The 22,624-nt window shown below is 46.5% G+C and overlaps 1 protein-coding gene across 3 annotated transcripts in view; it reads left to right on the top strand.

Annotated features, from left to right (window-relative positions):
• lingo2 (leucine rich repeat and Ig domain containing 2) overlaps window positions 1-22,624 on the top strand; it is a 903,690-nt gene that overhangs the window by 644,841 nt on the left and 236,225 nt on the right. Inside the window, exon 1 of one of the 3 annotated variants that reach the window (XM_070871041.1) lies at window positions 21,499-21,578. The exons of the other annotated variants lie outside the window; for them this stretch is intronic. The gene's annotated coding sequence lies outside the window, so the exon portion shown is untranslated. Of the gene's footprint in view, window positions 1-21,498; window positions 21,579-22,624 lie in introns of those variants that run through there. 3 annotated transcript variants of the gene reach the window in all.

Here is a 22,624-nt window from a genome sequence, read left to right as displayed (position 1 = left end):
CCTCCAAGTTGTGGAGGTGTTCCTCGGTGTCTCGACCCGTGATGAGGATGTTGTCCTGGAATATGATCGTTCCCGGAATGGATTTAAGCAGGCTTTCCATGTTACGTTGACAAATCGCGGCCGCTGATCGAATGCTAAATGGGCACCTGTTATACTCAAACAGTCCCTTGTGCGTGGTGATGATGGTCAGTAGTTTGGATTCAACGGCCAGTTCCTGGGTCATATAGGCTGAAATGAGGTCCAACTTGGTGAACAGCTTGCCGTCTGCCAGCGTGGCGAAGAGGTCCTCCGCTCTTGGGAGCGGGTATTGTTCTTGTAGGGACACCCGATTGATGGTGACCTTGTAGTCGCCACAGATCCTGACAGAGCCATCCACTTTTAGAATGGGAATGATGGGGCTCGCCCAGTTGCTGAATTCAACAGGCGAGATGATGCCCTCTTGCAACAGCCGGTCCAATTCGCTCTCTATTTTTTCACGCATTACATACGGCACCGCTCTGGCTTTGTGGTGCACTGGCCTGGTGTCTGGGGTGATGTGTATCACTACTTTAGTGCCTTTGAAAGTCCCGACGCCAGGTTGGAATAATGACTCGAAATGCTGTAGGACTTGTGAGCACGAACTTCGCTCTACCGAAGACATTGCGTGAACATCCCCCCATTTCCAGTTCATCTCAGCTAACCAGCTCCTCCCCAACAGTGCGGGACCATTGCGCGGTCCAAAGTGGCAGTCGGTTCACTAACCCATTGTGTGCGACAGCCATCACTACACTGCCTAGCACCGGAATGATTTATTTGGTGTAAGTCCGTAATTGTGTCTCAATGCGTTCTAATTTGGGTCATAGCTTCTCAAATTGCTGAACGACCATGAATGCCAGTGTCCAGCTCCATGCGTACTGGGATACCGTTCAGCAAAACCATCATCATCATTGGTGGCGTTTTGGTGTATGAACTGTGAATATTCGCCGCATGGACTCACAGAACCTCAGCGTCCATCGATTTGCCGCAAAAGTCATCCTGCCTCACAGAACCCCCTTCTGGTCCATCTGCCTCATTTAATAGTCTCGTTGCAGGTTTTTTGCACATTCGAGCTAAAATGGCCACTGAGCTTTCAGTTTCTGCAGACAAACTGTTGGAATCTGCAAGATTTGGCTGAATGTTTTCCCCCACACCTCCAGCATGAGTTTCCATTGTTGGGGACAAAGGGACTATGGCCAGGAATTCCGCGCTGACTGTCCCTTTGACTATTTTTAAGTACCCTATTAGTTAAATGGCCCCATCCTGGGCTGCATTGTCCACTGTGATGGTGTGAACGTCCGTTCAGCCTGCCACTGTCTCTGTTGAGGTCCTGGTCTGGGGTCTGTTGCTGCCTAGTAACTGTCGGACTGCCCCTGTCTGCCTGCGGGGCTCTGAGTAGCATTGATGGTGTTGACTCCCAGATCCATCACCGCGTTCGAGGCAGAACTGCGCGCGTAAATCATTTTCGTCTCTTCCTCCCCTGCCATGAAAGTTTGAGCTAACAATGCTGCCGCTTCCAAGGTCAAGTCCTTAGTCTCAGTTAACTTGCGAAAAATTCCCGCATGACCGATTACCCTCGATAAAGAAGTCCCTTGGCATCTCCCCCCGCAGGCGTCTGTGAACTTAGAGGTTGGCCAAACGCTGGAGGTCCGTTACAAAGTCCAGTACGCTCTGTCCTTCATGACGTCGGTGGCTGTAGAATCTGTGTCGAGCCATGTGTATGCTACTCGCCGGTTTGAGGTGCTCCTCGATTAATTTGCGAAGCTCTTCAAAGGTTTTGTCCGCCGGCTTTTCGGGTGCCAGTAAGTCCTTCATGAGCGCATAAGTCTTTGGCCCGCAGCTGGTCGGGAGATGAGCCCGTCGCTTGTCGGCCGCTGCATCCCCCAGCCAGTCTTTCGTAACGAAGCTTTGCTGAAGTCTCTCGACAAAATCGTCCCAGTCTTCCCCAACACAGTACCGTTCCTCTGTGCTACCGGTGGCCATTCTCGTGGGTCGTGAATTCCCGTTTCTCGTTAATGTAAAGTCCTTGTTGTACATCATGAAACCACACGAGGCACATTCCCGGGACAAGGCCACTCTGTGACCTTATTCTCTATTCCAGGACTCCAGAAGTGATGACCCTGCGTGGGACCTCTCTTTATATACCTGTGTGATCAGGTAAGGAGTGTCTCCCATAAGTTCACCCCTAGTGGTCAAGGTGTGCATCTGAGTTGAGTGTGTACAGTAAAACAGTGGTACATTGTAGTTACAAGCATGACAAAAACAGGGTCATTGACATCAATACATCGCGCCCTCGCATTCCTGTCATGGCAGTCACATTGTGACTGTCGCCTGCTCTCAACGATTTCTTTCATAGTAGGGTGTATAAGGGATAACCTGGTTTTGAGCGTCCTTTTCATAAGCAGCTCTGCGGGTGGAACCCCTGTGAGCGAGTGTGGTCGGGATCTATTGGCCAACAGGAAGCGTGATAAGCGGCTTTGTAGGGAACCCCCCTGGATTCTGAGCATCCCCTGTTTGATTACCTGCACTGCTCGTTCCGCCTGGCCATTTAAGGCCGGCTTGAACGGTGCCGTTCTGACATGGTTGATTCTATTGCCTGCCATGAAGTCCTGGAATTCAGTGCTTGTGAAGCACGGGCCATTGTCGCTGACCAAGACATCCGGTAGACCATGGGTGGTGAACATTGCCCGTAGACTTTCTACCATGGCAGAGAATGTGCTTGAATTTAAAATGGCACACTCAATCCATTTGGAGTAGGCGTCAACTACAACCAAAAACATTTTCCCATGAAAGGACCTGCATAGTCCACATGGATGCGTGACCATGGTTTGGCGGGCAAGGACCAGGGGGTAACGGGGGGCTTCCCTGGGTTCGTTGCCCAGCTGAGTACACGTGTTGCACCTGCGAACACAAAGTTCTGCATCTATCCCTGGCCACCAAACGTGTGACCTGGCAATTGCCTTCATCATGACAATGCCTGGGTGCTCATTGTGAAGTTCTCTGATAAACACCTCGCTGCCCATCTCGGGCATGACTAATCGGTTTCCCCACAGTAGGCAATCGGCCTGAATCGAGAGTTCATCCCTGTGTCTATGAAATGGTTTAAATTCCTCACGGCATGTCCCGTACATGGCTGCCCAGTCCCCATTCAGGACACATTTCTTAACTAAAGACAGTAGCGAGTCTTTATTTGTCCAGACTTTAATCTGAAAGGCTGTCACAGGTGAGCCTTCGCTTGCGAAAGCTTCAACAGCCATGACCAGCTCAGCATCATGCTCAGTTGTCCCCTCAGTGATGGCTAGTGGGAGCCTGCTGAGTGCATCGACGCAGTTTTCAGTGCCCGGTCTGTGCCGAATTGTGTAGTCATAGGCGGCTAACGTAAGTGCCCACCACCATATGCGGGTCGATGCCTTCGCATTTGTAACCTTGTTGTCGGCCAAAAGGGACGTTAGGGGTTTGTGATCTGTCTCCAGCTCAAATTTCCTGCCAAACAGGTACTGGTGCATTTTTTTTTACTGCATATACACATGCTAGTGCTTCCTTTTCTACAATCCCGCAGCCCCTTTCTGCCTGAGACAGACTTCTGGAGGCATAAGCTACCAGCTGTAACTGACCATTGACATTCACATGCTGCAACATACACCCAACCCCATAGGACGACGCATCGCACATTAACACAAGTTTCTTACACGTATCATATAACGTTAACAGTTTGTTAGAGCACGCAATTTGTTATGCTCCATCAAAAGCCCTTTCCTGGCTGTCCCCCCAGACCCAATCGCGATCTTTGTGTAGGAGACATGTAGCGGCTCGAACAGCGTGCTCAATTTGGGAAGAAATTTACCAAAATAGTTCAGGAGCCCCAGGAACAAATGCAGCTCAATCCTGTTGTGGGGTCTGGGTGCTCTCTGGATCGCTTCCATTTTGGATGCAGTAGGTCTGATCCCGTCTGCTGCTATCCTCCTCCCCAGGAATTCTACCTCTGGAGCTAAGAAGACGCACTTCGCCTTTTTCAGTCGCAGCCCTACCCGGTCCAGTCTATGTAGCACCTCCTCCAGGCTGTGGAGGTGTTCTTCAGTATCGCGACCTGTGATGAGGATGTCGTCTTGAAAAACCACCGTCTTTGGAATCGACTTGAGGAAGCTTTCCATATTTCGCTGAAAGATCGCGGCGGCCGAACAAATCCCGAATGGACATCTGTTATACTCAAACAATCCCTTGTGTGTCGTGATGGTGGTCAGCTTCTTCCACTCATTCGCCAGCTCCTGGGTCATGTAAGCTGAGGTCAGGTCTAATTTTGAAAAAAGTTTGCCACCGGACAGCATCGCAAAGAGCTCCTCCGCTCTCAGTAGTGGGTACTGGTCTTGAAGTGACAGCCGATTGATGGTGGCCTTGTAATCGCCACATATCCTGACCGACCCATCCGCCTTGAGCACTGGCACGATCGGGCTCGCCCAGTCACTGATTTAGACTGGCGAGATGATGCCTTCCCTCAGCAGGTGGTCCAATTCGCATTCTGTCTTTTCCCGCATCACGTATGGCACCAGTTTGGCCTTGTGGTGTACTGGCCTGGCATCCGGGTTTATGTGAATCACTACCTTGGCCCCCATGAAAGTGCCGATGCCAGGTTGAAATAATGAGTCAAATTTGTCCAGGACCTGTGAGCATCATACTCGCTCCACAGAAGAAATTGCATTGATATCGCCCCATTTCCAGTTCATGACAACAAGCCAACTCCTCCCCAGTAGTGCGGGACTGTCCCCCAGGTGGCAACCTATTCTCCGAATCTTTGTGAGTCATGACTACCGTGGCGCTGCCTAGCACCGGAATGATCTCCTTTGTATATGTCCGTAGCTGTGCGTCAATTGGCAATAATTTTGGCCTCCTGGCCTTGGATACTCACAATCTTTCAAACTTTTTGATACTCATCAGGGACTGGCTGGCCCCCGTGTCTAGCTCCATTAATACTGGGATGCCATTGAGGAGCACTTTCATCATTATCGGTGGCGTCCTGGTATCTGAACTGTATATGTGCTCCACATAAACTTGCTGAACTTCAGCTTCCAGCGATTTCCCCCAGTATTCATCTGGCCTCATAGGGCTTACCTCGCTGCAGGCTTCCTGCACATGCGCGCCAAGTGATCGCTGACGTTGCAGTTTCTGCAGGTATATAGCTGATACCTGTAAGCTCTGGTTGGGTGTTTGCCTCCACACCTCCAGCATGAGCTGGAGGCCCCATTGTTGGAAACAAATGGTCCATTACCAGTCGAGCATCTCTGCCTGTCTCTGTGACTGTCCTTAAGTGCACCATTAACAGGTGTTGATGGCCCCATTACTGGCCACATTGTCTATTGCGATGGCATGAATCGCCGTTCAGCTAGCCATTGTCTCTGTTGAATTCCCCCATTGGGTTCGACTACATGTTGGGGCATGTCCGATTGCCCTTGTCTGCCTCGAGAACTGTGTGCCGCGTTAACAATGTTGACTCCCTGGTCGTTTGCCGCATTTGAGCCATGATTTTTGTCATACATCATTCTGGTCTCTTCCTCCCCTGAGATAAATGTCTGGGCTATCAGAGCCGCCGCTTCCAAGGTCAAGTCTTTGGTCTCAATCAGTTTCCTGAAAACCCCAGCGTGCCCGATGCCCTCAATAAAAAAGTCTCACAGCATCTCCACTCTGCATGCATCTGGGAACTTACATAGGCTCGCCAGTCGCCGGAGATCTGCCATGAAGTCTGGGACGTTTTGCCCTTCTCGCCGCCAGTGCGTGTAAAACCAGTGTCTCGCCATGTGCATGCTGCTCGCCGGTTTAAGGTGTTCCATGATCAACTTACTGAGCTCTTCGAATGTCTTTTCCGCTGGCTTCTCTGGCGCTAGAAGGTCCTTCATCAGGGAATACGTTCTGGATCCACAAACCGTCAGGAGATGAGCCCTGCGTTTGTCGGCCGAATCCTGTCCCAACCATTCCTTAGTGACAAAACTTTGCTGTATTCTCTCAATAAAGACGTCCCAATCATCGCCAACACAGTACCTCTCTTCTGTGCTGCTAGTGGCCATGCTCGCGTGGTTTAAATCCCAGTTTCTCGTCGCCAATGATATGTCCTTACTATACAGTATAAATGCACACGAGGCCCATACTTGAGGGAAGGTCACTCTGTGATCAGTTACCTTTATTACCAAGACCTCAAGTGATGAAGGTGGGTGGAGCTTCCCCTTTTATACCTGAAAGTCCAGATTCGGAGTGTCTCCCACAAGTTCGCTCCTTGTGGTCAATGTTCTCAAGGTGTACAACTTAGGTCAGCATATACATGGGTTACAATGATAGTTGAATACATGACAGCTCCCGTTTAAGTAACGCCTCATTTTCAAGATTCTCACCCTTGTTTACAAATCCCTCCATGGCCTCGCCCCTCCTTTAATCTCACAACCCCCAACATATCTGCGCTCCTCAAATTCTGCCCTCTTGTGAATCCCTGATTATAACTACTCAACCATCGGTGGCCGTGTCTTCAGTTGCCCGGGTCCTAAGCTCTGGAACTCCCTCCCGAAACCTCTTCGCCTCTCTACCTCTCTTTCCTCCTTCAGGATGTTCCTTAAAACCTATCTCATCAAGCTTTTGGACATCTGCCATGATTTCTTCTTATCTGGCTCGCTGTCAAATTTTTGTCTTATAACATTCCTGTGAAGCGCCTTGGGACGTTTTACTACGTTAAAAGTGCTATATAAATACGAGTTGTTGTTGTTGTCTGTGTGAGAGAGAGCGAAAGAGCAGTTAGTCTAGGGACAGCTAGTATGTGTAAGTGAGTTCGAGCTAGAAAGTGGCAAATGTTGCGTGATTATTATTATATGGCACAAGGCGTTGTAGAAAACAGATGTATCTCACTGGAAAACTTAACATAGTGTTCATTCATATATTCATGTAAAATAAACCAGCTTATTGCTTAACAATTGGCTTCATCTCACTCGAGTGCTTTTCAATGTAGCTTGTGAAAAGACCATAGGACACACAAGGCGACATAATAACCTCATCACATGAGGGGACTATTGTTACAGTCCCTTGTTCACACTATCATTTTAACTAGATATTGAGTTGTAAAGGTGAATTTTAGATCTTGTGCACATGCGATCCACTTAATGGGGACGTTGGAGGGTGATTGTGCAGGGCGCGAGAGTGGGGGATGATTACTCGTGATGCTGTATAGGAGGAAATGTCCAATGTATACCCATGATGTTTGTAACAAAACAACTGAGGAACCTATATGAGATATTTTATCCATATTTGAACATAGGCAATAACCCATTCATTTTAAATGGGCTAATGCCGCGATTACAACAGTGGAGAATGTAATATCATTAAGCACTTTATATGCTGTAATTTCACACAGCAATTTATAGGTATTCTCTACTATTATCAGTGCATGTGGTTAGTCAGCGATTTTTATTGGACAACTCTGATCTAATGGAGAATGATACAGCACAGAAGCAGGCTATTCGGCCCATCGTGCCTGCGCCAGCTCTTTGAAAGAGCTATCCAATTAGTCCCACTTGCCTGTTCTTTCCCCATAGCCCTATAACATTTACCTTTTTAAGTATATATCCACTTTGCTTTTTAAAGTTACTATTGAATCTGCTTCCATCACCCTTTCAGGCAGCGCATTCCAGATCATAACAACTGACTGCGTAAAAAAAAATTCTCCTCATCTCCTCCCTGGTTGTTTTGCCAATGATCTTAAATGTGTGTCCTCTGGTTACCGACCCTCCTGCCAGTGGAAAAAGCTTCTCCCTATCTACTCTATCAAAACCTCTCATGATTTTGAACACTTCTATCAAATCTCCCTTAACCTTGCATGCAAAAAACACTCCAACAACATTAACCTAATTCACAAAGTATGTATCTTTAAACTAATGTTGATTTAGGTCCAAGGAAAAGGAATGTTGCTGTGTAAATCTCGATAAATATTTTAGCAAGTTCAGCTTACTCCACAGTGAGCATCTTGCGTAACAGGCCAATAAATCCAGACTGACTAATTGATTGATCAGATACACCCGTCTCCCAGGAGCTGTGACTCATTCGAAAATGTATCAGAATCCTTCTTCAATTATAGTAATGAACAATAGTCGGAGGATCATTTATTTCTTTGCCACAGAAGTTAGTATGGTTCTTACAGTGAGCTTTCCTTCCTAATTATATGGAAAGTGCACAACACTATGGGCTCAAGTTTAGCCTGAGTTGCTCTATATTTTTGGAGCAACTAGTTTAGAATGGAGCATCTTAGAAATTACAATTCTCGGCATTTAGTTTGCTCCAGTTCTAGTGAGTTAGAATAGTTTCATTTTAGAACAGATTTTTTTTTTCAAAAGGCGGCATGTCCAGCCACTTACGCCTGTTTTGCAAGTTTAGGCAGCGAAAACTTACTCCAAACTAATTTAGAATGGAGTAAATAAAATTTTTTGTACACTCAGAAAAATGTTGCCTGCACTTATAAATCAGGCGTAGGGAACGAAAGATGGGGGGAGGTTTACAAGCATTAAACACTTCACTTTTACAAATAAACAGCCATCATCAATAATAAATGATAAATAAATCAATAAATCAACCAATAAATCAATCAAAAAAATATATTAAAAAAATAATTAAAAAATCAATCAATAAATAAAAAATTATTTCTACTCGCCTACTGCAGCCCTCCAACAGCGTGCTGGGATGCGGCCCCCACCCCCACCCCCACCCCCGCCCCAGTCTCTCTCTCTCTCTCTGCCTCTGTCATTGTCTCTGTGTTTCTGACAGCGAGGGGTGGGGGGAGAGACGGGGAAGGGCGGGAGGGGGGGAGAGGAGAGGAGAGGAGGGGGAGAGGGAGAGGAGGGAGGGAGAGGAGGGAGGGAGGGAGGGAGAGGCGGGAGGGAGGGAGAGGAGGCGGGAGGGAGGGAGAGGAGGAGGGAGGGAGAGGAGGCGGGAGGGAGGGAGAAGGAGAGAGGAGGGGGGGGAGGCTGAATGGACCGGGCTGCCGAGGCTGAACGGGCTGGGCTGGGCCGGGCCGTCGCCGATGATGACACTTCGGGCAGGGCCCGCCCCCAGCGAGATGCTGGGTGGGCGGGCTACGCCGACGACGGTGGGGGGAGGGGGGAGAGAGAAGGGGGGGAAGAAGTGGGTGGCGGAGAGAAGAGGTGTGGGGAGAAGAGGAGGGGTGAAAAGGGGGAGGGGAAGGCTGAACAGGAGGGAGGGAGGGAGGGGAGGGAGCTGAAAGGGAGGGAGGTCCAGTCCGATCTTCGCCCGGTGAGCCCATTCGGCCAGGGCTAGAGTCGAGCCCCTCCCATGCAGCCTCAGGGGCCTGGAGCTACTGCACATGCGTGCACACTCTAGCGCGCATGTGCAGAGGCCCCGGCACTGTTTTCAGCGCCGGGACTTGGCTCCGCCCTCGACCCCTTGTGCTGCGCCACGCCGAGCACGAAGACGTCCTGAGGAGACAAGTTAAGTTTTCGCCGCCCTTTTTCTTCCAGAAAGTCGGCGCTCCTTATGGAAATGCGCCATTTTTCCAAAGGGTGTAAACTTGGGCCCTAAGATCTACAAGCTTAAGCATCACCACAGGAAGGAAGATGTAAAAGCTATATTGATTTGCATAACAGTAGAAATATTTTGGGTTCAGTAAGGTTCAATCAGTCAATAAGTAACGAATGAAACAAATGTGTATTACGTTACTTTATGGGGCATGATGTGTTCCTTACTCATGTTGGGCTCAATTTTCCCCAGTCATTTGCGCCATTTTTTTGGAGCAGGCTGCTTTTTTTGGTGTATTGAGTCAAGTTTTTGGCGTATTTATTTTTTTCAAACTTTGCCCCTGCGATCTGCGCCGGAGTAACAGACTTAGTTACGATTTTTTTAGGCTAGTATTTTTTTACGTCATAGGGGATATTCCCTCAGGTCTGTGCCATTTTTTTTCAATTGTTCGCAGTTTGGCCAACATTTTTTTCTATTACTTTGGAGTATCTGGCTGTTCACGAAAAACGTTCTGCTGAGTTAAGAAAACCAGCGCACATTCACAAATCTGCGCTGAAAGACGCCATTGTTTTCAAATCGAAGATTTTGGAGGGAGTCAAGAACACTGTCAAAATCAATAATAAAGTTCAACTTTTTTTTTAACCTGTCAACGTAGAAGTGTAAATTTGTTGGATTTCACAAATTTTCACATTTTTTACTCACTCACACGCCACCAGCGAACGTCTTGAAGAAGGCCTGGAGAGTTGTAGGTTTGGCCAGCAGAATTGGCCTCACGTCCGGACACAGTGGCTCGGGGATTAGCTACAAAACAAGCCGTGGGGTGGGGGGGAAGAGAGGAGAGGAGGGTGAGATAGCCAATCTTACGGCTTGTAGTCCAGGGAGGGGGAGGGAGAGAGAGAGAGCCAATCTTACGGCTTGTCGCCCGGGGAGGGAGAGAGATAATTGATCTTATGGCTTGTAGCCTTGGGAGGGAGAGAGAGAGCCGATCTTATGGCTAGTAGCCCTGGGAGGGGGAGGGAGAGAGAGGTCACAAGGCTCAAGGTGGTGGGGGGGGCGGGAGAGAGGAGAATCTGAGAGCTCAGCAACAACTATTCCACATGGACAAGTTTACTGTTTGGAGCTGTTCCGTAATGTTGTGTTGTGTTAATGGAACATAGTTAGGTTTAATGTAAAATAGATTTTATTCAATAACTTAATTTTAATAAAATTAATTTTGTATCAAACTTCACTTTAAGATCACTCTTTAAGATCACTTAAAAACTTTAAGATCATTTATAAACTTGTAAATTTACAAAACTTACAAAAAACTTTTAATTTGAGAACAGTTACAACAGTAACAATAACAACAACAACAACAGCAGCAAAGCAAGGCTGCACCCATCCTTCATCCACCTTAGTCTAAAACTGCCCGCTGCGCTTCGACTTGGACTCTCCACCACCCCTGCCTGCAGGCAGTGGCGCAGTGTTTCTGGGCTTGGTACCAAGCTTATTCCTTCTAACAGCTCGGGTACTGTGCACCTCTTGAGAGTGGGGGGCATCAGCATCAGGCGGCAAATTGGAGGGCCCGGCTTTGGGCTCTTCAGAGGCTGGTGTGGGGATTGCAGTGGGAGTGGCAGTTGATACTGTCAATGGGCGTGGGGTCTGGGCGTGTTCCCTTATTGCAGCAGCTAACTCCAACATGCTGTCCCTCATGCATCCTGACAGTGTCTCAGCGGACTGCAGCAATCCCTCCTTAATGGCCAATACTACCTCTGACATTTCCTCCCTCATGGCCAGTGACGTGGTTTGCACTACATCTGACATTCCCTCCCTCATGGCCACTATTCCCTCACTGATGGTCCCAGATATCATTCTCATTTGTCCTGAGAGTGTTGTTATTTCTCCCGACAGTCCCGCTACCTCATCACTCACCCCACTCAGGTAAGGTCAATGCTCTCCGCACTCAATGACATCATCTGAATCATATCTGTTACGGTCGAGCTCTCCTTCCCCTCCCCACGGGTGTGGCTCAACACCACACCCCTGGAACCTGCAGCGTGGGACGGTGGGGGCCTGGGTGTGCCTCTCTGCACCACACCACTGGGACCAGCAACCTCAGAAGGTGTGAAACCATGGAATGTCCCACCAACACTCAAACCACGAGTCACAGAAGGCACTGTCACCTCCATGAGCAGCACCTCCTCCATATTCAGTACAACAGTGAGAGCTTCATCCAGCTCCATCCCCTCCCCCTCCCCCCCCATGTTCTTGGTCTGGAGGGTGGGATTGGAAGATGTTCTCCTCTTCAGGCTCATCCTCATCTGAATATTCTTCTGCATTGTCAGGGTTGGCCTCAAGTTCTGTCAAATATAACAGAAAAGTCAATTGGTTAGCTGCAGAGAAGGGGACAGGTTGGGTGGCATGAGTAGGCTCACACATCGCAGGCCAGGCAGCAGGTTGTTTTGAAGGACCATGATGAATTTGCAGGTCTTGCCCTCTCCCTTGATTGTGGGCCCAGCTTGTGCAGTCTGATTGCTTTTTTCTAGGCAGGACCCATCAAAGCAGTGACCCTCTCTTCCAAGGGTGTCAGTGGGTGCAGATTTGCTGGGTCTCCTCCTGTTCGAGTTCTTTCCCTTTTGTTGTGTGCCACTTTCCTCTGCAAAGATGAAAATGCAACTTTTTAGAGAGGGTGTCTTTCTGCTGGGTGGGACATATACAGCTGGTCACATTTACAATTGCATTGAATAAATGAAAATATTACTTACACTAATTACTTGACCAAAGTCCTGCCATTTCTTTTTACACTGGCTTCCAGATCTCGTGGTGGTCACTATTGCGCAATAATCTTCTGCAACTTGGTTCCAGCATTTCTTCATTTCTTTTGGTGGAACTTTTATGTGACCTCTGCTGGTATTCAGCTCCTGCCATCTGTTCTCAATCACAGTAACTAGTGCCTCGTCTTCTTCCTGTAAGAAATTCTTGGTCCTTGCACCGCGTTGCATCTTGTATTGCTCCAGCTACGATTTTTCCAATGCTCTCTCACAGCACTCCTTCTCACACACAATTGGCTCTTGAAAAATAGCCGATTGCCAAATCCGAGCTGTACTGAGCATGCACATCCATTGGAACGATGTCAAAAAGGTAACTTTTTTTCCTGCGCATGTGCAGAAGGTACGGCATTGTTTTTTGGCGCAGACAGCAGGCTCCACCCCCCAAGGCGACTGAACACGCTGTGTGGAGCCAAATTCGAATTATACATCGGGGAAACATTGGCAAAGTATTACTACCGCATTTCTGGCCTCGAAAGCCTGGCGTAACTCTGGCAATATGCCAGAAAATGGGCTTAGGGGAAATTGAGCCCGTTATATTGGCAGGGAGTAGCCAATTTGAAGTCATTCCTTTTAACTCTCATGTTTTTTGGGGGCTGCAATCAGGTACTGGATATGGAAGGAGCAGATAAAAGATGGGGCAAGTTTAATGTTTCCTGCTCCCAGTGCAGAGCTTCAAGTGGCAAGAGCAAATATGAGGAATTCAAGAAGAAAGTGAGAATTAATTTTATATAGCACCTTTCATGACCTCCCAAAGCACTTCACGGCCAATGAAGTACTTTTGAAGTGTAGTCACTGTTATAATGGAGGAAACACAATTTGTGCACAGCAAGGTCCCACAAACAACAATGTGATAATGACCTCCTCTCCCTCCATTTCATACCCCATCATTTCCCTGCTAAAAGCCTCAGTCTCGGTTGAGGCCTTCAGTAGGAAACTTGCTCCAGTTCCCGGGGGCTCTTCTGTCCTTTTAATATGGTTGCCGTCACTTTGTTGCTGGAATTTGCCTGGACGCCAGTGGCAGACTCTTGTTTTCTGACAGGAATATCACTGGGTGTCTGCCATGAATGCTTAAGGACTCCCAAACCCAGGAAACTATGCTCGGTACAGTGGAATCTGTGCTGCGGGCAGAAGCCCCCATAGAGAGGAAAGCAGGAATTCTATGGAATGGAAGTGTGAGGTGCATAAGGTGGGTGTATGAATTTTAAGATTTCTGAGATTGCATGAAGAAGATTGAGAGCGCAATGGAAAGGCAGTGGGGTGGATTGATAACATGAGAAAGGGTTCAGAACAGGAATGATTGTGACCTACATCCCCATTAGCTGCCCTGTCCCAGTTGAGCTGTGGTGTTGTCGGGACTGAAAGTTCAATAATGTATGTCAAAACTTGGATGAACCACAGGAGCAGGTAGATGCAGGAGCTTTTGCTGTTTGTAATTTCCTATAGCTGTAAGGTCACTATGATGGTAGATTAAGGTAATTGGTTAAAAAAATCAGAGAGAAGATGAGGGAATTTTTTTTTCCAGAATGAGTTGTTATTATCTGAAATGCACTGCCTAACAGGGTGGTAGAAACAGATTAAATCGTAACTTTCAAAAGAGAATTGGATTAATATTTGAAAAGGAAAAATTGCAGGTCTATGGGGGAAGTGCAAGGAAATGGGACCAATGGGATAGCTCTTTCAAAGAGTCAGCACAGGCACGATGGGTTGAATGGCCTCCTTCTGTGCTGCATGCTTCTTTGATTCTCTGATTAAAATCTGCCATATTTACAGAGTGCTAGATGATTGTATAGTTTAACTACAACGACAGTCAATTAAAAAGCACACACTATGAACTCAGCAACTCGAAAAATAAATGAGCAAAACTTGCTCTTGGAAATTTGAAAGATAACACGAAATATGAGAGGAAACTTATGTCTATGGGTGGGACTAAATTTCTAGACAAAGTAGATGAAGGTCAGAATCTAATGCAAGCGGGACTGAGATCCTTAGTTTGTTTCTCTCCTCAGTCTCTTGACATGCTAGAGTTTGGTTCCACAGGAGCTACCTTGTCATAGGTAGCATGGGAACAGGAGTAGGCCATTCAGCCCTTCTAATCTGTTCCACCATTCAATTGGACCATGGCTGATATGTATCTTAACTCGATCTACCCACCTTGGTTTCGTAACCCTTAATACACTGGCCTAGCAAAAATCTATCAATCTCAGTTTTGAAATGTTCAATTGACCCTCCCACCCTCAATAGCTTTTGGGGGAAAAGAGTTCCAGATTTCCACTACCCTTTGTGTGCAGAACTGCTTTCGGTCATCAGTCCTGAACGACCAAACTCTAATTTTAAGGTAATGTTCCCTCGTTCTGGACTCCCCCACCAGAGGAAATAGTTTCTCTCTATCTACCCAAGGGACCAAGAGCTGAAAAGTAGGATTAGGATGGATAGCTCTTTGTCGACCGTCGCGGATGCGATGGTCTGAAATGGCCTTCAAAATTCTATGGTTCTATACCCTATCAAATCCGTTAATCAGCAATATCGCAATTAGATTCCCCCTTAATCTTCTATATTTAGGGAAATACAAGTCGAATCAATGCAACTTGTCTTCATAATTTAACCCTTTTAGCCTTGGTATCATTCTGGTGAACCTGCGCAATACCCCGTCCAAGCCCAACATAGCTTGAGGTGCCCAGAATTGGGGTCTAACTAGAGCTTTATATAACTGCAGCATAACTTCCACCCATCTGTACTCCAGCCCCCTCGAGATAAAGGCTAACATTCCATTAGCCTTTTTAATTATTTTTTGTACCTGTCCACTAGGTTTTGACTTGGTTATTAGCTTGTCCAAGTGAATTTTCTTCATATGTATGCCTAGCAGGCTCATTGTGCATGGGCAGGGGTAAATTACAGCTAAGCCTGATCCCATTTTCACCCAACATCCACATACATGCATGTTCTAGTGGGTTAGGTGAGGGAGCGGGTGGGAGGAGGTCACTAAATAGCGATCATGTGCAACAGCATGACTAATGTTTCAGGTACACTAAGAGGTCGATATTAACCCCCCCTCCCCCGCCACCCCCTATGACAGACGGGATAGGGTCGGGGGGAGGTTCAAAAATGTAAATCGTGTAGTGTGATGTAAATCGTGTAGTGTGATCCCCCCCAATCCGCCACGCAGGCACCTGCTGCCATTTTTACGGTGGCGGGTTGCGTGATGTGTCTGTGTCCTGCTCTGGAGAGGTGAGGCACCTCATTAAATCAGGCTCCCACCGTGCAGTTGGGAGCCTGATTTAATAAATCCTGTTCCCAGGAGTTCTGGGAATCCCACCCCCTCCCCTCCGCAACCACGCTCCCCCATTCCCTCCGCACCTCCCAGAAAATATCGGGGCCCACGACCCTGCACCCTTGGTTGAGAACCACAAACTCAGTGCAAATCAACTGTGGAACAGTCTTCATTTATATAGCTCAATGCTGTACCACGTGTTGCACTTGGTTGTCAAGGGAGCACTGAAATACTTGTTAGAGATTTAAAAATATATACAATATATTTGGTGTGTGCATCTCAAATGCTATTATTCTAGATTTCTAAAGAGAGTTGCATTGAAGCTTGAAGATCATGACTATTCCTAAAACAGTAAATAACTAGCAGATCAGCCTTAGTTTACAAACTCGCTGAGCCTTACTTGCTGGAGCGGGGCATCTTGTGCTGTGTGCCGTTAGACATTTTCCTGCATCCTTTTGCTCGAAATGTTTTTGCACTGTAACTTGCTGGAAGTGCGAGCTAATAACGGGGCATCTGCGATCTTAGTGAACAACGGGACCAACAGTCTATCTCCTGAAACAATGAGATTTAAGGAGTCAGAAAGAAAGAGGAATGATGGAGAAACATAGAAACATAGAAAATAGGTGCAGGAGCAGGCCATTCAGCCCTTCTAGCCTGCACCGCCATTCAATGAGTTCATGGCTGAACATGAAACTTCAGTACCCCCTTCCTGCTTTCTCACCATATCCCTTGATCCCCCGAGTAGTAAGGACTTCATCGAACTCCCTTTTGAATATATTTAGTGAATTGGCCTCAACTACTTTCTGTGGTAGAGAATTCCACAGGTTCACCACTCTCTGGGTGAAGAAGTTTCTCCTCATCTCGGTCCTAAATGGCTTACCCCTTATCCTTAGACTGTGACCCCTGGTTCTGGACTTCCCCAACATTGGGAACATTCTTCCTGCATCTAACCTGTCTAAACCCGTCAGAATTTTAAACGTTTCTATGAGGTCCCCTCTCATTCTTCTGAACTCCAGTGAATACAAGCCCAGTTGATCCAGTCTTTCTTGATAGGTCAGTCCCACCATCCCGGGAATCAGTCTGGTGAATCTTCGCTGCACTCCCTCAATAGCAAGAATGTCCTTCCTCAAGTTAGGAGACCAAAACTGTACACAATACTCCAGGTGTGGCCTCACCTAGGCCCTGTAGCAACACCTCCCTGCCCCTGTACTCAAATCCCCTCGCTATGAAGGCCAACATGCCATTTGCTTTCTTAACCGCCTGCTGTACCTGCATGCCAACCTTCAATGACTGATGTACCATGACACCCAGGTCTCGTTGCACCTTCCCTTTTCCTAATCTGTCACCATTCAGATAATAGTCTGTCTCTCTGTTTTTACCACCAAAGTGGATAACCTCACATTTATCCACATTATACTTCACCTGCCATTCATTTGCCCACTCACCTAACCTATCCAAGTCACTCTGCAGCCTCATAGCATCCTCCTCAAAGGAGGATAAATTTGAGTCAAATCAGAAATAGAAATAAAGGAAGGGAAAGAAAGATTGGGTTAAGAGTGAGAGAAAAAGAGACTGATAGGAAAAGTAAAAAATATATATTTTTTAGATCTCTAAAAATTTAGTACATACAGGAATGAGACTGAACAGTTTAAATTGTTCCCTTTTTGGGCTGAGGAGTTGGTTGGCATTGAAGTAACAATTATCACATCATTAAAAAGGGTAATTACGCTCTTAATTACCAGACCTAACTTTTTGTGGTGAGTTTAATGGGCAATTAATGTGCAAATCCAGAAAGTTCTTCAAAATAACAGGATGATTCAGGGTGAGATGTCATTTGTGCGAAGCAATCGACGGAGCAGCATAAATCAACAAGGAAGTTCTGGAGATTCACAACTCACATCGTACCACTGAACGCTGGCCAATTTGTGTATTAACAACAGCATGCATTGTTAACAACCCATTATTTTGTCCCCCGATTCTAGAAAAAAATAACTTACTTCTTTGTAGCAGCTGACCATCAGGTCATCTCAAAGCACTTCACATCCAGCGTAGTCACTGTTCATATGTAGGCAAACACATTAGCATTTCACAACACAGTAAAGGAGATAAATGTATTGGGTGAAGAGGAATGCCAGAGACTATTTGTCCTTTTATGAATAGCATCTTGTAGTCTTTTACATCCACCTGAAGCAGCAAACTGGGCTTCCATTTAATGTCATTCCTGAAAGGCAGCACCTCCAACAATGCAGCCTCTGTACTACACCGAAGTATCAGCCTAGATTACATGCTCCACTCCAGAGAAATGGGACTTTAAACCCAAGAGCTTCTGGTCCTGCAGCAAACATGCTACCAACTGTTCTCTCACAAAGTTTGAAGGGCGGTGGGGGGAGGGGGGGAACATGTAAAAGACACATCCGTTTGATTGAAAGGTTGTAGCAATGTATCAGGTAAAGTGTATACTAGGTACAGTAGTGCTGTAACACGATGCCCCCATTGACTAAATTTAAGATACTACATTACCCATACCAGTGACACTTACCCTCTAATCTACATTCAGCAGCTCTCCGCATTTTGATCTACCACACCAACCCTAACGCCAGAAAGCTGGCACACCTCTGATTTTTTACCTGTTTTTACCACTGGATGCAATGAGACGGCCTTCCAATTGATTTTCTACACTTTGAACTTTTTTTCACAGCGGACTGGAAGTCGATCATAATGGGGGCGGAAGTGCATCGGTAAGTCCGGGTGAGGGGCGGAAGTTGGGGCGGGACCGAGTCTCCGCTGCTGTCACTCAGCGGCGGAGCAGTGGTGACGTCATTGCGTGTGTGTGTCACAACGTATCTCCCCTCATTTAAATGGGGGAGAATCACCGATCACCGATTCTGTCGGTTTGGCCACCAGGCCACCAGGGAGGGTTTCGGCTGGCCAAGAGGGGGTACCAGGCTGCCTGTTGGCAGCCCTGCCGAACCCGGGGCAATAATTGGCGGCCGATCGGGGAGTCTGCCGGTAGAAAAAAACATGCCGGCCACTGTAGTGCACCCTCCCCTTGAAGGGCCGGCACGCTGCCATGGCTCACAGACAAGAAACCAGGTGCACTCCGGCCCAAATTTACCGAAAAAATCATTGATCTGCCGCGCGGTGCCCCGCAACAGATCAACGATTTTTCCAGGTAAATTTGGGCTGGCGTGTGCTAGAGATCGACGCTGCACACTTTGCTGACGTGCTTGCAGCGGTCGGCAGCAGCGGGGCAGAAGTGGGGACAGGCCGAAAAATCCCTGAGCTGAATTTGAGTCATGGCGGCCAATCAACTGCAATGTGGCGGCCACTCGATTCCGCCGCAAAACAGCGGTAATGGGCCTTATCCGGACCCTGACTTTTGACCCCGTTGTCTTCTCTGATACCAATATGTTTATGTTACCACAAGGCATGTGCATTCCAAGAAACATAAAATATACTAAAGCTGAACAAACCTGAAAGAGATTGAAACAGGGCATAGGTTTAACTAAAAGAACTATGCTAGTTTCTCGCAAAAAACTGACGTTATTTATCTAAAATAATTTACTGTGTTTGGTAGAATTTATGCCTGTATCAGCCTATTAGAGCCTCGAAATAAGATAAGTTAATGTTAACCCTGACTGCATCTTTCCTGCATGTGAAAAAAATAAGATTTATGCCCAAATCAGGGTCGAACAAATAATTCTTAACTAAAAATTGAGTGGGTGAAAAGATTTTTTTGACAAACTTGATTCTCAACTCCAGCAAAGGCCTAATATGCAGTATGTAAGTAATGCAGCCTGTCAGGAACTGCCATTACTTGAAAACACTCATCATTTGTTCCATGCAAGCAAAGCTATTCTACAGTGCTGCTAAATGGTTTAAACCTCATTTAGCACATGACCGATCTTTGCTGGTGCCCGTTTTACTTGAGCTGCCCATATAACTTTTGACACTCTTCGAGTAACGCAATTATTCACAACCTTCGTATTAGGAGCAGTCAAATCTTTTCAATGATACTGAGAATGAGAAGAGACTCACGTTAACTCACGTTCCCATAGTTCAAAAAGCATTAGCTATGCACACACTTCCATGAACAAACTTATGAGTCTGCAGCCAGTATTGGATAGGAACTCCATCCAACCATCATAATAAGGAGATGCACTCCTTATTATGAAGTTTGGGAGGAGTTCCTGTCCACCCAACGTATACGCAAGGATTTTGGTACATTGCATGTGGTCCCACAAAGGTTCTGCCACCACACTGAAGGTCTATGAAATAGTTGATAAGGACTTTCTGAGACTTGAAATTACAGATGTTTGGGATGTTATCTGATGGCTTGATATGAAAACATGTGCTTACATATCCATGAATCAGCAGCTAGCTATCTTGATTGTATTGCACAGAGCCAACTAGTGGATATGGTGTGTGTCCATGCTGTGGTTGATTAGGTGGCGGCAGTGTACTCAGACATTTCTTAGTGAGTTGCACTCCTTATAATGATGGTTGGAGGGAGTTCCTGTCCATCCAGTGTGTACTCCAACTCAGGATGTGAGCTGAGGGATAGATTCAGCCCAGGGGTTGGGATCCTTCCTGTTCAGTTCCAGATAATTTTGTAAGCCAGTGCCCAAATGGGTGTTCTAATCCGAGCTGGATAAATATTGAGATGCTCACTGGTGATCTGTGCAAATCAGCTGTTTTAGCTGGCGAAACTCCACCCGTACCCCACACATCCAATTAGGAAACCAGAAATTTGGCTCCCATGAAACAGCACTTAAATTCTCTGGGATCACATAAGTGGCGTGCGTCCATGTCTGACAAGAAAAACATTATAAGCAAGATAACAAAATTAGGTACACCAATCTGGTTGATGAAAAACAGTAATGAATGACCATTTGCATCATTACCTTATCAGCTAAAATAATCTACTTCTGTGATTACCCACCCTAAGTCCCACCAATCCCTCATCATGTGCTTGCTGACCGACAGTGGCTTCTGGTCCCTTAATTCGGAAGGTTTAAATACTGAAGCACTTTAGCAAATGAATCCCATGCATTTTGTACAAGAGAACAATAAGGACATTAGGGGACAATTTTTAAAAATTATGAGTAAATAGGGAATTCAGCCATGACTATTTCACATGATGATGGAGAAAAATGCTCCCCCTTAAAATAGAACCCTTTTTGTGTTACAAGTGTGTTTAGTGTTACCTGTTGCTCTATGAGTTACCCAACTTTATCCATATTAAAATCCATCTGCTAATTCTCAACCCAACTGTATAATTGGACCAATATTTCTCCAGATTGTTCCATCTCCTTTCTACAACAACAACTTTCATTGGTATGGCATTTAAATATTGGGTCAAGCATGTTGCTCTTCACGTGTTGGGGGAATTTGTGGGGAGAATCTTCTCTTGTGCCAGAAACCTTTTTGACTGCAGTGTCAGCTGTGACTCAGTGGGTAGTACACTCGCCTCTGAGTCAGAAGGTTGTGGGTTTAAGTCCCACTTCAGAGACTTGAGCACAAAATCTCGGCTGAGGGAGTGCTGTACTGTCGGAGGTGCTATTTTTTGGATGAGACATTGACCGAGGCCCCATCTGCCCCCTCAGGTGGACGTGAAAGATCCCATTTCACTATTTCGAAGACGAGCAGGGGAGTTATCCCCGGTGTCCTGGCCAATATTTATCCCTCAATCAACATAACTAAAACAGATTATCTGGTCATTATCACATTGCAGTTTGTGGGAGCTTACTGTGCACAAATTGGCTGCAGTGTTTCCCACATTATAACAGTGACTACACTTCAAAAGTACTGCATTGGCTGTAAAGCGATTGAACCATCTAGTGGTCGTGAAAAGCGCTATATAAATGCAAGTCTTTCTTTTGCACCTTTTTTTTAGGACGAGGGAAGAAATGGGGAAGGTTGGCAAAGGCAGTAGCAGCACATTAACCCTTTGGGAACTTAGTCTAGAAAAGGATGCAATGATCTGCAAGGTAAGGGCCATTAAGAAAACACTGTTTCCTTTGTGCAAGTTCTCCCCATACAGTGCCCACATTTGCCAGTGATAAGTACAAATGAGCACAGAGTGGGTGCACTCCTCACCCAATAGTTCAGTGCGCTGGTGCTCAAAGTGTTATAGTGCCTTGGGCACGGGGAGTCATATTATAAGCTGCAAGATGTGCTCTGTTTGCCTTGCTTCTTTTCCAGCCACCTGTACATCTGATCCCAATCAATTTTTCACAGGCTCATACATTGGAGCATTGATTTACCAGTTCACAACTGCAATAAGGATTCGGCTAAGGAGGAGCAAAATGCATTCATGTCTCTCTCTATAATAATGGGGATAGTTTTGAAAGAAAGAAAAATTTGCATTTATAGAGCGCCTTTCATGACCACTGGACGTCTCAAAGCGCTTTACAGCCAGTGAAGTACTTTTGGAGTGTAGTCACTGTTGTAATGTAGGAAACATGGCAGCCAATTTGCACACAGTAAGCTCCCACAAACAGCAATGTGATAATGACCAGATAATCTGTGCTTGTTATGTTGATTGAGGGATAAATATTGGACAGGAGACCAGGGATAACTCCCTTGTTCTCTTCAAAATAGTACCATGGGCTCTTTTATGTCCACCTGAGAGAGCAGACTGAGCCTCGGTTTAATGTCTCATCCAAAAGATAGCACCTACGACAGTGCAGCACTCCCTCAACACGGCGCTGGAGTGTCAGCCTAGATTTATGAAAGAGAAGGCAGCAACGTTATGTGCTGGATTTTTGGTTTCGCCGTTTTCGGGGTGAAAATGGAGGTAGGATGAGAAAATTACCTCCTGGGGAACGTTTGCGCTGTGTGGAGAAATTTTTGTCATCTGGGCCCTTAGGGCGCAGCGCAAACGGAGGCGTTGTACAAATTTCGCGGCGCAAAAATGGGAACCATGTCAACTAAAGTGCGGGACCGGAACGCTCCAAGAGAGGCCTTGGGAGGGGAAAAAAACACAAAAAAAACCTCACAGAAACATTCCAACAACATTGCCCACACCACCACA

Source organism: Pristiophorus japonicus, chromosome 1 (genome assembly GCF_044704955.1).
Source record: "Pristiophorus japonicus isolate sPriJap1 chromosome 1, sPriJap1.hap1, whole genome shotgun sequence".
Taxonomy (NCBI): domain Eukaryota; kingdom Metazoa; phylum Chordata; class Chondrichthyes; family Pristiophoridae; genus Pristiophorus; species Pristiophorus japonicus.
This window is presented reverse-complemented; position numbering and strand designations above follow the sequence as displayed.